Raw genomic sequence first — 14,478 nt, forward strand, 5'->3', positions numbered from 1 at the left:
AGTGGTAAGAGGCCTATTTGGTGCCATTTGCATGTATTAGCATGTCATTATTACCTAATATCGCTTCATTAATTATAATTTCCTATTTTCGCACCTGCTGGATAGAAACTAAACATGACAATTCAGTGTGGTTAGCTGACGAGTCCAATTGCCTACTTTCTCCACCAGGCCTCCACCTTTTAGATAGTAGTCACAGCCATCACAGGGTGCCTTTTTTGGCAGTAACCTCTCTCAATCCCTAACCACGGACATTAACACTGAACATACGTCAGCCTCGTCGCACCATGGTACATCTCCAACCCACTTACAGTAGAATCATGCAACTCAATGCTGTAGTTCAAGCCCACAAGCACCTATCATTACCGTGGTCCTTCCGAGCCACTTTAAACTGCAACAAGCACCTACCTCTTATTTGGATCAGGTCGCATTTCAGGATTTCTCACTTGCTGTCTTAGTACATAATCACTTTGAGTCTGCTTGGATGTTCACAGCATCTTTGCTTTCCGTGTCTTGCTTTTTGTGCCAGAGATTAAAAGCTCCCAGTACTTCTGCCTTACCTTGTTGTTTAACAAAGACACAAGGCCAGGCAGCTTGTCATGGTTGTCAGCAGTGATCAGTCAAGGGGGTGCACATGTTGCTGTACAGGACTGCGCTACGTCAGTCTCACACCTCCAGCATTTTCCAGCAGTTTACACAGCATATGCTTGAACCAAATTACCATGTCTCAAAGTCTCTGGGGAGTAGTCTTCCATCAAATCAAGGTGAGGCCTTCGGTCAGAGGCCCTTGGTACAGTAATTCATTATCCAATGTCAGTCCAGAGGCTTGGACACTATCAGTCGGCTGCTTGGGGTGGTCAGAGCCCTTCAGCCTTTCTTCTGTACCTTCAGTATGCAGAGTGGGCTACAGTAAGTCCTACATATCCAGTGTAACCAGTCATGGATTCCCAGTGATTCAGCCAGGGATCTACATACCAGTACCAGCCAGGAGTGTCCATTCATGTTACTCAGGGGAGGGCCATGGTCAGTCCTCAGTCCTGGAGTTAGCTCAATTAATGTCAAGGGAAGCCATCAGGGGCCACTATTGTGGTAAGGAAGGTGGCAAGGTAAGATGTGGAAATTGGAGGCATCATGCTGGGATGCCGAGGAGACATCAGTTATGAAGGGGAAACAGAGCAAATCAGGATGGGAGGCAATAATAGTGCATTGGAAGAAATGGGCCACTGTAGAAAGTGGGGGCTGTGGTGTTTTTGACCATCATAATCACCCTGACTTCAGTGGGAATCGGGGGTCCACCATGGTTGGCATAATTAAGCTGAACATTGGACATTGTGAGGAAAAGTAGAACTTCCTTAGACAGACTTCTAACATAGTTTGAGGCTAAGGATAGGCAACCTATGTAGCTTGGTTGCTATACACCTGTGGGGCATTTATGAATGTGCACTTTACATGCAATGAAATGTCATTGTGCCCTGAGAAGCATTTAATTGGGATTTCTCTCCTAGTATATGCAAAATGAAGGGTGATTGAGGGCTGGCAGAGCCTGACTTGGTACATGGCTACGATTGATATTGGTGCTAGGAATCCTGGGAAGTGCTGGTAATGGTGTCTACGTCTGGCTTTGGCTAAAGGGAAGATGGGACAAGCAGAGTACTGTAGATGCATAGTGAATGACTAATAAACAGGTTTTAGAGAACGTATGAGAAATCTCATTAGAGTTCAGAAAGACAAGCCCTCATGAAACTTGCCAGCATTAGCACTTAGCCAATTTCTGATAAACATTCTACGCAAGATGATTGTATGGACTAAACCCTACTTTCAGATAACAATGTGTTTAATTTGACTAAGTTTTTCTCGAGGTGATAATAGGTACAACTGCAGTTGATGGAGGTTTTGTTATAATTTGTAGTTTGTCAGTTACTATGAAAGTTAATGTTTTGAGAACATTTCAACTTTGGGCAGAAATAACTGTGCGGTACATTGTGCTGATGGATACCCCTGACTTCCTCTGCTCACTTCCTCAAATCCACAGGCTTAAACTTCCTCTAAGGCTCTCTTCTACACTAACTCTGAACTTACCTCTTCCTTTTGTTTCTCTCTTCGTAAAGGTGTATGAGGAAGGAAAACTTGGCTATTCTCACTAAACAACTGACCACCCAACCTTCCTTTCTTAGCTGATATTTTCATCGTCCTCTCTCCTTCAGTCCTTTTAAGTCAGTAACTGTCACTGCTTTCTACAGACAAACACTAGATTCCTCTGTCTTCGCAAATTCCTGTTCTGTCTAAAGCTCTGTTTCCTCTTCAAAATCCTTGAATATGTTGCTGCCTCTTATATCTCAGCTAATCTTTTTCCTAAAGCTCTGAGTTTGAATCCCTCTAAATAGATGTCCATCCCCTGCTCAGTACTGAAAAGGTTCATATCCAAGTCACAAATATCATCATATGTAACTGTGCCAAAGATAAACTACTCTTCAGCAGGTCTGGCAGCGTCTGTGGAGAGAAAGCAGAGTCAATGTTTTAAGTCCAGTAACCCTTCATCTAGCTAGAGATTGTAGCTAGGGAAAGGTGGTTTATAGGCTGAAGGTTAGTGAGTGGTATGGAAGGAGGGAGAGGGGAAGGAGTAAATGATGGGTGGAGATGAAGCTCTGGCAGAATGAACAGCGATTGAGCAGATAAAGGAGTGCATAATGGTGTGGTAGAGGGAAAATAAAGATTCTAATGTGGACAGTTAATGGGTGAAAATGTGATGAAAATAGCCCATATCACGACAAGGTCTGGGGCTGAGTAAAGGATGTGGTTAGAGGTGTTCAGGCCCTAAGAATATTGAACTCCGTATTGAGTCCTGAAGGTCTGCGGTGTTTCCAAGGAGAAAATAAGAAGCTATTCTTCCAGCCTGCCCTGAGTCTCACTGGAGCACTGCAGTAAGCCTATTGGCCAGGAATCATGATTGTGTGTTGAAGTGGTAGGGCACTGGAAACTCAAGGTCATTTTTATTAGCCATAATGGTTGGCACTCTGGCACAGTGGTTAGCACTGCTGCCTCACAGTAATAGGGTCCCAGGTTTGATTCCAGTTTGCACATTCTCCCTGTGTCAGTGTGGGTTTCCTCCAGGTGCTCTGGTTTCCTCCCACAGTCACAAAGATGTGCAGGCCAGGTAAATGAGTAATGTTAAATTGCCCATAGTGTTAGGTGCATTAGTTAGAGGGAGGTGTATCTGGATGGGTTGCTGTTCGGAGGGTCGGTGTCGTCTTGTCAGGCTGAATGGCTTGTTTCTGCACTGCAGCGAATCTAATCTAAGTTTTACAGACAGAATATAGGTGTTCTGCAAAGTAGTTGCCCAGTATGTGTTTTATCTTCCCAATGTAGACATTGTGATCAGTGAATACAGTAGACTAGATTGAGTAAAGCTGCTTAAATAGCTGCTTCACCTGGAAGGTGTGTCTGGAACCTTGGACAGTGAGGGAGAAAGTAAGCAGGAAGTTGTTACACCTTCTGTGATTTCATGGGAGGTGCTTTAAAGGTGTAGGGAGGCATTGGGAATGGATGAGGACTTCACTCCTTAGTTACTGACTGCGTCACTCTCTGGGAACTGTTTGAGACAGAATCAGACTATCATAACCTGGATGCCTTGTTTAACCTTGAGCTTCCAGCCATTCATCTATATCATCTCTAAAACCAACCAAACCCATTTCCACAATGTCATCAGACTATTTAGCTTACCTTCTGTAGAAGTCCTCATCCAAACAGGCTTCGATGCTTTGTAAACATGTTCATCAAAAACTTCAACTGAATTTATACCAAGATCCATTTACCCATCATCAACAAAAATTGAAGGGTGCAGATAAGATAGGAGCAGGGAGGTTGTTTCCACTGGTGGGAGAAACTAGAATTAAGGGCATAGCCTCAAAATAAAGGGGAGCAGATTTCAGACCGTATTGAGAAGGAACTTCTTCACCCAAAGATGTGTGCATCTGTGGAATTCCTGGCCCAGTGCAGCAGTTGAGGCAAAGATAGATTTTTGAACAGTAAAGCAATTAAGGATTATGGTGAGCTGACGCGTAAATGCAGCTGAGTTTATGAAAAGATCAGCCATGACTATATGGCTTGATAGACCAGATGGCCTGGTCCTGCTTCTATTTCTTACGTTCTCGTTCCTGTGCTTTCTAATCCACATTGTTTCCCAGTTAAGCACTGCCAAATCTCACCTAGGTATCTTCATGCCTTTGATTCTGTTTATGTATCTCTGATTTGAATCACTTTACTATTTGTGGTCCATCCTCCAGCTGTTGATGTCCTTATCTTTGGAATTCCCTTTGTAAAGGTGCCCACCTCCTACTGGTCTGTCTTCCTGAAGGCATTCCTGAAAACCTGCCTGTTTGAAACATTTGATCATTTGGAGCAATATCTCTTTCTTTGTTTCTGTAAAATTTTGTTATATAATTTACCAGATATTGTCTAGGCTCAGGAGTTTTAGTTATGAAGGGAGATTGGGACTGGATTTGTTTTTCTTGGGGTATGATTGAGATATATAAAATTGATGGGCGTGGCCCGATGGGAACTTTTACCTTTGGTGAAGGGACCAATGACCAGGAACATATCTTTTTAAGGTAAGGGCAGAAGTTTAGAGAAGATTTGAAGAAAGAATTTTGACTCGAGGAGGTGGGGACTTGGAACTCTGCCAATAAGAATCACAAAGCCAGAAACCCTCATAACATTTAAGAGGTACTTATATGTGCACTTTACACCAACTTATCACAATTGGTTTTAATCAGCCAACCTGCTGCTATGATGTACAACAATGACAGCCTTTAGAATCACAGCGATGTACAGCGTGGAAACAGACCCATGGGTCCAACTCGTCCATGCCAACTAAATATCCTAATTGATCTAGTGCCATTTGAGCATTTGGCCCATATCCCTCTTAAAACCTTGCTATTCATATAGCCATCCAGACGTCTTTTACATGTTGTAATTATACCAGCTTCCACCATTTCCCCAGGCAGTTCATTCCATACGCGTCTCACCGTTTGTGTGAAAAAGGTGACCCTTAGGTCTCTTTTAAATCTTTGCCCTCTCACCTTAAACCTATGCCCTCTAGTTTTGGACTCTCTCAATCCTGGAGAAAAGACCTTGTCTATTTACCCTATCCATGCCCCTCGGATTTTATAAACCTCAGCCCCCGATCCTCCAGGGAAATAGCCACAGCCTCCTGAGCCTCTCCTTAATGCGTCAACCCTGGCAACATCCTTGTAAATCTTTCCTAATCCTTTTCAAATTTCACGGCATCCTTTCTAAATGAGGGAGATCAGAATTGAACACAATATTCCAAAAGTGGTCTATTCAATGTCCTGTATAGCCACAACATGACCTTCCAACTCCTAAAATCAATGCACTGACCAATAAAGGAAAGCATGTCAAATGTCGTCTTCACTATCCTATCTACCGGCGACTCCGCTTTCTAGGAACAATGCACCTGCACTCCAAAGTCTGTTTGTTCAGCAACACTGACCAGGACTTTAAGTGTATAAGTCCTGCCCTGATTTGCCTTTCCAAATGCAGCACCTCACAGTTATCTAAATTAAACTCCATCTGCCATTCCTTAGCCCATTGGCCCATCTGATCAAGGTCCTAGTGTACTCTTGAGATAACCTTCTTCACTGTCCACTTCACCTCCAATTTTCATGTCATCTGTGAACTTACCAGCCATACCTCCTATTTTCACATCCAAATCACTTACGTAAATGACGAAAAGCAGTGGACCCAGCACCAATCCTTGTGGCACGCCACAAGTCATGGACTTCCAATCTGAAAGGCAACTCTCCACTACCACCCTCTGGCTTCTACCTTCGATGCAGTTTTGTATCCAACTGGTTAGTTCTCCCTGTATTCCATGGATCTAACCTTGCTAACCACTCTCCCTTGTTGAACGCCTTACTGAAATCCACATGATCACGTCCACTGCTCTGCCCTCATCAATCCTCTCTATTACTACTTCAAAAAATGCAATAAAGTTAGTGAGACACAATTTCCAACACACTAAGCCATGTTGACTATCCCTAATTTATCCTTACCTTTCCAAATACATGTAAATCCAGTTCCTCAGGATTCCCTCCAACAGCTGGCCCACCACTGACATCTGGCTCATCAGTCTATAGTTCCCTGGCTTTTCCTTACCACCTTTCTTAAATAGTGGCACCAGATTAGCCAATCTTCAGACTTCTAGCACCTTACCTGTGTCTATTGATGATAGAAATACCTCAGCTGGGGGCCCAGCATTCCCTTCACTACATTACACTTGATCAGGTCCTTTATTCCTTTATAAAGTTTGAATTTATCTCCTTTTTATGCATTTTAAGACATCCAGCACCACCACCTCTGTAACATGGACATTTTTTCAAGATGTTGCTATTTATTTTCGCATGTTCTCCATCTTCCATAACCTTCTGTACAGTAAACACTGAGACAAAATACTTATCAAATATCTTCTCCCCTCCCCATCTCCTGCGGTTCCACTCATAAGCTGCCTTGCTGCTCTTTAAGGGGCCCTGTTCTCTTCCTTGTTACTCTTTTGTCCTTAATGTATTTGCAAAATCTGTTTTGGATTCTCCTTAACTATATTTGACAAAGCTATCTCATGGTTTGCCATCTTGACTTCCCTCTTAAGTATACTCTTACTGCCTTTATACTCTTTGGATATCACTCAATCCCTGCTGTTTATACTTGACATATGCTTCCTTCTTTTTCTTGACCATTTGTACTACCCATGGCATGTGACAAACCCTATCAACACTATTAAACCTGATTTTTATAGGGGAGTTGAATTTCTTCCAATGCATAGAAATGGAGGTGTGACATAATCATCTGACTGGGTTATACTGCCATTCTTAAGTTAAAGTATTACACTGCTGCACAATTGGTATTTAAACCACATTTCTACCAGAATCAGTCAACACAGTCAGGGAATCATGGTGAAAGAATGGGGGATGTTGATACATTTTTTGGAGCTGCAAGAAAATGAGGCACAGCCTGCTATGTTTGAAGACCTATTATGAAACTTGAAAGAGTTCAGAAAAGATTTACAAGGATGTTGCTAGGGTTGGAGGATCTGAGCTACAGGGAGAGGATGAACAGGCTGGGGCTGTTTTGCCTGGAGCGTCGGAGGCTGAGGGGTGACCTTGTAGAAGTTTACAAAATTGAGGGGCATGGATAGGATAAATAGGCAAAGTCTTTTCCCTGAGGTCGGGGAGTCCAGAACTAGAGGACATAGGTTTAGGGTGAAAGAGGAAGGATATAAAAGAGACCTAAGGGGCAACATTTTCACGCAGAGGGTGGTACGTGTATGGGATGAGCTGCCAGCATGGTGGAGACTGGTACAGTTGAAACATTTAAGAGGAGTTTGGATGGATATATGAATAGGAAGGGTTTGGAGAGATATGGGCCGGGTACTGGAAGGTGGGACTAGATTGGGATGGGATATCTGGTCGGCATGGACGGGTTGGACTGAAGGGTCTGTTTCCATGCTGTACATCTCTATGCCTCTATGACTTGAATGTCATTTAGATTAAAGAGTAACTTGTACACTAAAAATACCCAGTGTCACTGTCTAAATTTCATTCTGATAACATAGCTTGTCTCTGCTCTTGCCTCAGCCCATCTATTTTTCAAATCTTCATCTATGCCTTTGTCATCTCTGAACACAGCTATTCCAGTGCTTCCTGGTGAGTCTGTCAGATTTCCATCTCTGAACACGCTCATTCGAAACTCTAAGCTAGGCTAACTTGCTATTAGTCTGTCCAAATCCTGATCACTTCATTATCCTCGTGCTTGGTGACCTGCATTTACTCCTTATCAGGCAATACCTCTCTTGAAAAATTCTTGTTAATGTGTGGTTTTGTATTTGTCAGACTGTGTAAGCCGTACCACAGTTAATCGGGTTCTTCTGACTCAGTTTTGTAAAGAAGTTTCAAGACAAACTAATGATTTACACAGCTCCCAAACCTCTGACTTAAGATGAAGTTTGGGTTTTGTGCTTACTCATGTTAGTGTATGTTACACCCTAGTGATGGAAACAATTAGTTTCAATCTTGTACTATGTCTCAGAATGAGTGTCATGTGGATGAAAAGTTTATCTTGATTGTGGAGGTTGATGGAATTGACATGCTTCACGCAGTTTGATTAGTTGATCCATGTCCTTATTTATTCCAGTCCAATATGTGGATTCTGCACCTATGTAACATATGTGTATATGGTATAATTATGTTGTAAGGTTGCCGAATTATGACTTGTTTACAGATGAAGATGACATTCTGGGAAAGTCCTTGTTTGTCTCAGAATGACCAGAGTGAATGTACTCTGTAGAGTTTGAGTGAAAGGAGATCTAATTGAGATGTATAAAATGTGAAAGATGATTGACAAAGTAGACAGAGGATGTTGCTTCATATGGGGCAAGCTACAATGAGCAGTTGTGTTTTTAGAAAAAGGAGTACCAGGTGTAAAACAAATGAGGAGAAGCTACTTCTCTCAATGGATCATGAAGTCATAACCACAGAGTGTGGTGGATGCTGGGACATCGTGTAAATTTAAAGAGGATATAGACAGATTTTTAATTAGTAATGGGTTGAAGGATTATGGAGAGCTGGCAGGAAAGTGGATATGAGACCGAGATGAGATCAACCACGACCGTATCAAATGGCAGAACAGGCTCCTAGAATTAGGTAAAAACAATGACTGCAGATGCTGGAAACCAGATTCTGGATTAGTGGTGCTAGAAGAGCATAGCAGTTCAGGCAGCATCTGAAATGTAGCGAAATCGACATTTCGGGCAAAAGCCCTTCATTAGGAATAAAGGCAGTGAGCCTGAAGCGTGGAGAGATAAGCTAGGGGAGGATGGGGGTGGGGAGAAAGTAGCATAGAGTACAATGTGTGAGTGGGGAAGGGGATGAAGGTGATAGGTCTGGGGCGGAGGGAGGGTGTAGTGGATAGGTGGAAAAGGAGCTAGGCTGGTTGTCCGACCTACCTATCTCCTTTTCCACCTATCCACTCCACCCTCTCCTCCCTGACCTATCACCTTCATCCCCTCTCCCACTCACCCATTGTACTCTATGCTACTCTCTCCCCACCCCACCCTCCTCTAGTTTATCTCTCCATGCTTCAGGCTCACTGCCTTTATTCCTGATGATGGGCTTTTGCCCGAAATGTCGATTTCGCTGCACTTTGGATGCTGCCTGAACTGCTGTGCTCTTCCAGCACCACTAATCCAGGCTCCTAGAATTGCCTACTCTAGCTCCTAGTTCTTATGTTCTTATCGTCTACAATCTGTTAGATGCATTCAAGTCAGCTGTTGCTGATAATTTACTTGAGTTGCTGTGGCTGGTCGTCACCTTCTGAATCTATTTTGTTTGGCCTCAACTGTTAAAATTACCCTCCAGTTCAGATTCAATAGATTTAATGGAATTTATTTTTTTCTTAGTGGGGTTTGTAAGTCAGCTAAGAGGATCAGAGATGGTCATTTAGGAACGTTGCTTGTATTGTTCTTCTAAATAGTACCCTTGGATTTTCACAAATAGGTGTGGTGGTCATGGAGGTGCACTAGTAAGAAGTTTTCAGATAATTTCGAATAGCTTGTGGTCTCAATGATGAAATGCTTGCTGAATGTGGGCGTATGAAACTGTTGTATTCTGAAATGTAGAACAAGAGTTTCTCTTTATATGTTTGTATAATGAGCCTGAACTGTCCGAAGGACAATAGGCTTGTGATTGTTTAGTAGACATGCTCTGAAGCCTTTCTGGAATGCATCTTTTTGAATGTAATGAATTGGGAAGATTAACAATATTGAAGTACCCATTTACTGCGTGGTGGGGCATGTGATGAGAGATTTAAAAATGTGCTGGTGATCTTTCTGCCTTACATAGTGTGTGTTTTTGCAGAGAGGATTGAGAACATATAGAGACAACTTTGTTAGCCACCTTTTGTTTTGTAGTACAACTGTACCTCCTATAAGTATTCTATTTTGATAAGATAAAATCTTTTTAATAGTAGATTGAAAGAAATCGATTTGATTCATATCGATTTGACACTGCTATATCATTGAAAAGAAGCCATGTTTGCTTGCTGATGCCATGAACTGATGGTGCTTTATGTCATGTTAATGTTTTAATCTTCTAAGAACTGTGATGCCATCAGTGAAACCAAAACAACCTATTAGATTCTCACTGATACAGTCAATATCTTGTTGGAATATGTCCTAGCTGATGGATAATCCACACAGTAATCTGAGGAAACTGTATCTATCAAAAAGTAGTCAATCCTATAATTTCAGGAAAGGTGCACAGACCAATATCCATTCTTCGCAGTATGCATGGGAAAGTACTTGTCACCTTGATCGTGGGATAAAGTTTGTCCAGTATAGGAATTTTTTTTCGTGCTGTCTTCAATCACCTTGGATCTAAGCATTCATGTATAGTGCTGTTATTCTTCAAAACAATAATGAAGCAGCACCAATTGAAATGACGCTTGACTTCCTGGGTGCTGCTGCTTTGGATCATGGAATACAATTTCATTTTGACCATTTTTTGAATGTGAATGTTGCATTTTAAAAGGAGAGTCAGTGCTGAGATGGTCATCATTTTTCAGATATAAACTGCATTTTTCATTAAAGTTGTATTCAAACTGATCAGGATTAACATTAGTCAGGTGATGGATAGACTCTCTTGTGACCTGGTGTGTTTGCTAACTGATGGATTGAAATAATAAATAGATTCGTGCTGCTAGAATGTATAAGATTAATCTGTTTCTATTATACAAATTTGTTTCACATCTGTTTCAAGAATCTAGCAGTTATGACAAATAACGGTTATGTATGGGATTTCTTTTTAATTTGTTTGTGGGAAGTGGGCTTTGCTGGCTCGCCCAACATTTATAGCCCATCTCCAAGCCTTGGAACTGAATGGCTTGCTAGGCCATTTCCGAGCCAGAGTCAACAATATTACCATGGATTTGAGGTCATATATTGGCCAGGCCAGATAGGAACAACAGATTTCCTTCCCTAAACATTATTAAACCAGATGGGTTTTTATAATGATCAATGATTACTTCATTGCCTTCAGCTAACTTTTAATTCCAGGTTTTCATTGAAATTAAATTTTGCCATCTGGCATGGTTTGTTTCAAACCCATGTCTCCAAAACTTTGGTACTTTGAATCCCTCATTCATTGTCCAGTGATAGTGCCACTGCCTCACAATTATATCCAACTCTGGAAGCAGCTTATTTTGTATGGACTTCGCCATGCAGTGCCAATCCTGTGTACATCTGTAAGATGCATAAAGGGATGATATTTGCAATTGCGTCAGCCTTGATCTTGGCATAACAACCTTGTGGTTCATTCCTTTCAGGGTATATCACTTAGATCAGGGTAAAGGCTTCAACTATTCTAATAACATTTATACAGTATGTCAATTGATCACATGTACTGGCTGAGTAAGGATGCAGTTACTAGTTTAGCTTTGTTGAAATGTTGTGCCCTGGATAGAACCTTTGAAGCTTCTTTGTCTTTGTTCCTTGCTTGACGCCTCTTCACACTGTCCTGTGGAGCATTGTGTTGTAGCTTCAGTTTCTGTGAATGATTGATTGATTGGATTTCTTCTATATTTTTAGCCTCTTTAACATATTCAAGTTATGTTCTTTGATACTGTAGACTGACTTGGGTGACACTGTTACCCTCATTGATGGCTACAGTAGTTGTTCCAAAGTTAAGCACTTGCTGAAGCTACTGGTCAGTAACTTTTCTTCCATATTCCATCTCTTGTTTAGCACAGCATTGATTCTTCTTTCTGTTTGTGCAGAAATGTCTTCCAAAAAGATTTGGTGGGTGTTGAAGCATGACTACTTCCATCAGCCTTTCAGCTAAATTAGCTTCAGCAGAATCACATTTTGCACCTTTGCATCAACATCTGCCTATGAATTAATTGATTGCCTCAAACAGTAAGCTGTTCTTCTGAGGAGTGGTGTCAGTGATATTTGTGGTTATCAGCAGATGTAATGGAGAATTTTAATCTCCTCAACCCTAGAGTGCCCAATGTAAGAAGGAGTTCAGCTGCCTGGCATTCTTTGTCAGCTGACACTGATCTACAAATTTGTTTCCTTGAAATAACTCAAACAACTGAGTGATTGACATTCCATCAACAATGCTTTTGTGCTTCCTTTCCATCTGTTTGCTCTTTAAAATGCCAGTGTAAGAATCTGTTGTAGTACAGTGCTTTTCTAAGTTTTTGTTTGTTCTTCTCTTTTCTAAAATATATGCTGCTGCCCCTTTACAAATTTCAGGTTTGCATTAGCACGATTTTGCCTACAGATGGCATTTATGCCAAAAAAAAGTGCGATGCAGGTTTTTTTTGTGCTCATTTTGAGAAAAGAAAATCATACACTTGACCGCCATCTGGACACAGGTAAGCCATTTTAATGTAATTTTTTTTCTCCTATGAATGATTCACATAGGCCAGGGTGATCCTTTTGGCACTTTTAATAACTGTTTTGTTTAAATTGGATCACCAGTAGCCTCTTATGCTTTTATTCTTAGAGAGAGAGAGCTGAAGAGCTCCCCTTGTCTCTGTGCTTCAGTATAGGTTTGTAGTCTTTAGTCTTATTTATCAGCTGTGAACTTGGACAGATTGGATGTCTGTTAGGAGAATAAGACTTTTCACAACTTCCAGAATGTTATGACTCTTTTTGTTTAGCTTTCAGCTTCCAGCTGTTGGCACTAACTAGTTGCCATGACTTAATACCAATATAGAGTCACAGAGATGTACAGCATGGAAACAAACCCTTCGGTCCAACCAGATATCCCAACCCAATCTAGTCCCACCTGCCAGCACCCGGCCCATATCTCTCCAAACCCTTCCAATTCATATACCCATCCAAATGCCTCTTAAATGTTGCAATTGTACCAGCCTCCACAGCATCCTCTGGCAGCTCATTCCATACACGTACCACCCTCTGCGTGAAAACATTGCCCCTTAGGTCTCTTTTATATCTTTCCCCTCTCACCCTAAACCTATGCCCTCTAGTTCTGGACTCCCCGACCCCAGGAAAAAGACTTTATCTTTTTATCCTATCCATGCCCCTCATAATTTTGTAAACCTCTATAAGGTCACCTCTCCACCTCCGACGCTCGAGGAAAAACAGCCCCAGCCTGTTCAGCCTCTCCCTGTAGCTCAAATCCTCCAACCCTGGCCACATCCTTGTAAATCATTTCTGAACCCTTTCAAGTTTCACAACATCTTTCCAATAGGAAGGAGACCAGAATTGCACGCAATATTCAAACAGTGGCCTAACCAATGTCCTGTACAGCCGCAACATGACCTCCTAACTCCTGTACTCAACATACTCATTTTAAACAGGTATGCTGTTTTGGAAAATATAGGGGGTGATGGATTCTCAGGGGAACATAGCACAAACAGCCAAGTTTCTGGTATTGAGACTGGCTCTAGTGCAACGAGGGGTATGTCGGCTTCCAAGAGATCAATTGTGTTAGGGGATTCTGTAGTCAGAGGTACAGACAGACAGACGTTTCTGTGGACTGCAGAGAAAAAGCAGAATGGTGTGTTGTTTCCCTGGTGCCAAGATCAAGGATGTCTCAGAGGGAGCAGAATGTTCTCACAGGGGAGAGGAGCCAGCAGGAGGTCATTGTCCACATTGGAACCAACGACATTAAAAAGAAAAGATTTGAGACTCTGAAGGGAGATTACAGAGTTAGGTATAGATTTAAAAAGGAGGTCCTCAAGGGTAGTAATATCTGGATTACTCCCAGTACTACGAGCTAGTGAGGGCAGGAATAGGAGGATAGAGCAGATGAATGCATGGCTGAGGAATTGGTGTATGGAAGAAGGATTCACATTTTTGGATCCTTGGAATCTCTTTTGGGGTAGAAGTGACCTGTACAAAAAGGACAGATTGCACCTAAATTGGAAGGGGACTAATATACTGGCAGGGAAATTTGCTAGAACTGCTTGGGAGGATTTAGACTAGTAAGGTTGGGGGGTGGGACCCAGTAAAATGTGAGGTCTGCAGATGCTGGAGATCAGAGCTGAAAATGTGTTGCTGGTTAAAGCGCAGCAGGTCAGGCAGCATCCAAGGAACAGGAAATTCAACGTTTCGGGCAAAAGCCCTTCATCAGGAATGAGGAAAGTGTGTCCAGCAGGCTAAGATAAAAGGTAGGTAGGGTGGGATCCAGGGAAAGAGTGAGGAAAGAGATCGATCTAAGACAGGTACAGCTGAGAACAGAAGTGAATCAGAGGCAGAGACAAGGTAGGACTAATAAATTAAACTGCAATTATTTCGATGCAAGGGACCTGACAGGGAAGGCAGATGAACATTAGGAACATGGGATTGGGATATCGTAGCAATTATGGAAGCATGGCTCAGGGATGGGCAGGACTGGCAGCTTAATGTTCCAGGAAGCAAATCCTACGGGAAGGATAGAAAGG

The 14,478-nt window shown here is 42.1% G+C and overlaps 1 protein-coding gene across 9 annotated transcripts in view; it reads left to right on the forward strand.

Moving 5' to 3' along the window:
- The window catches only part of LOC132820506 (Krueppel-like factor 8), a 176,358-nt gene that overhangs the window by 123,784 nt on the left and 38,096 nt on the right, over nucleotides 1–14,478 (forward strand). The window lies entirely within an intron of this gene.

Source organism: Hemiscyllium ocellatum, chromosome 11, assembly GCF_020745735.1.
Source record: "Hemiscyllium ocellatum isolate sHemOce1 chromosome 11, sHemOce1.pat.X.cur, whole genome shotgun sequence".
Classification (NCBI taxonomy): domain Eukaryota; kingdom Metazoa; phylum Chordata; class Chondrichthyes; order Orectolobiformes; family Hemiscylliidae; genus Hemiscyllium; species Hemiscyllium ocellatum.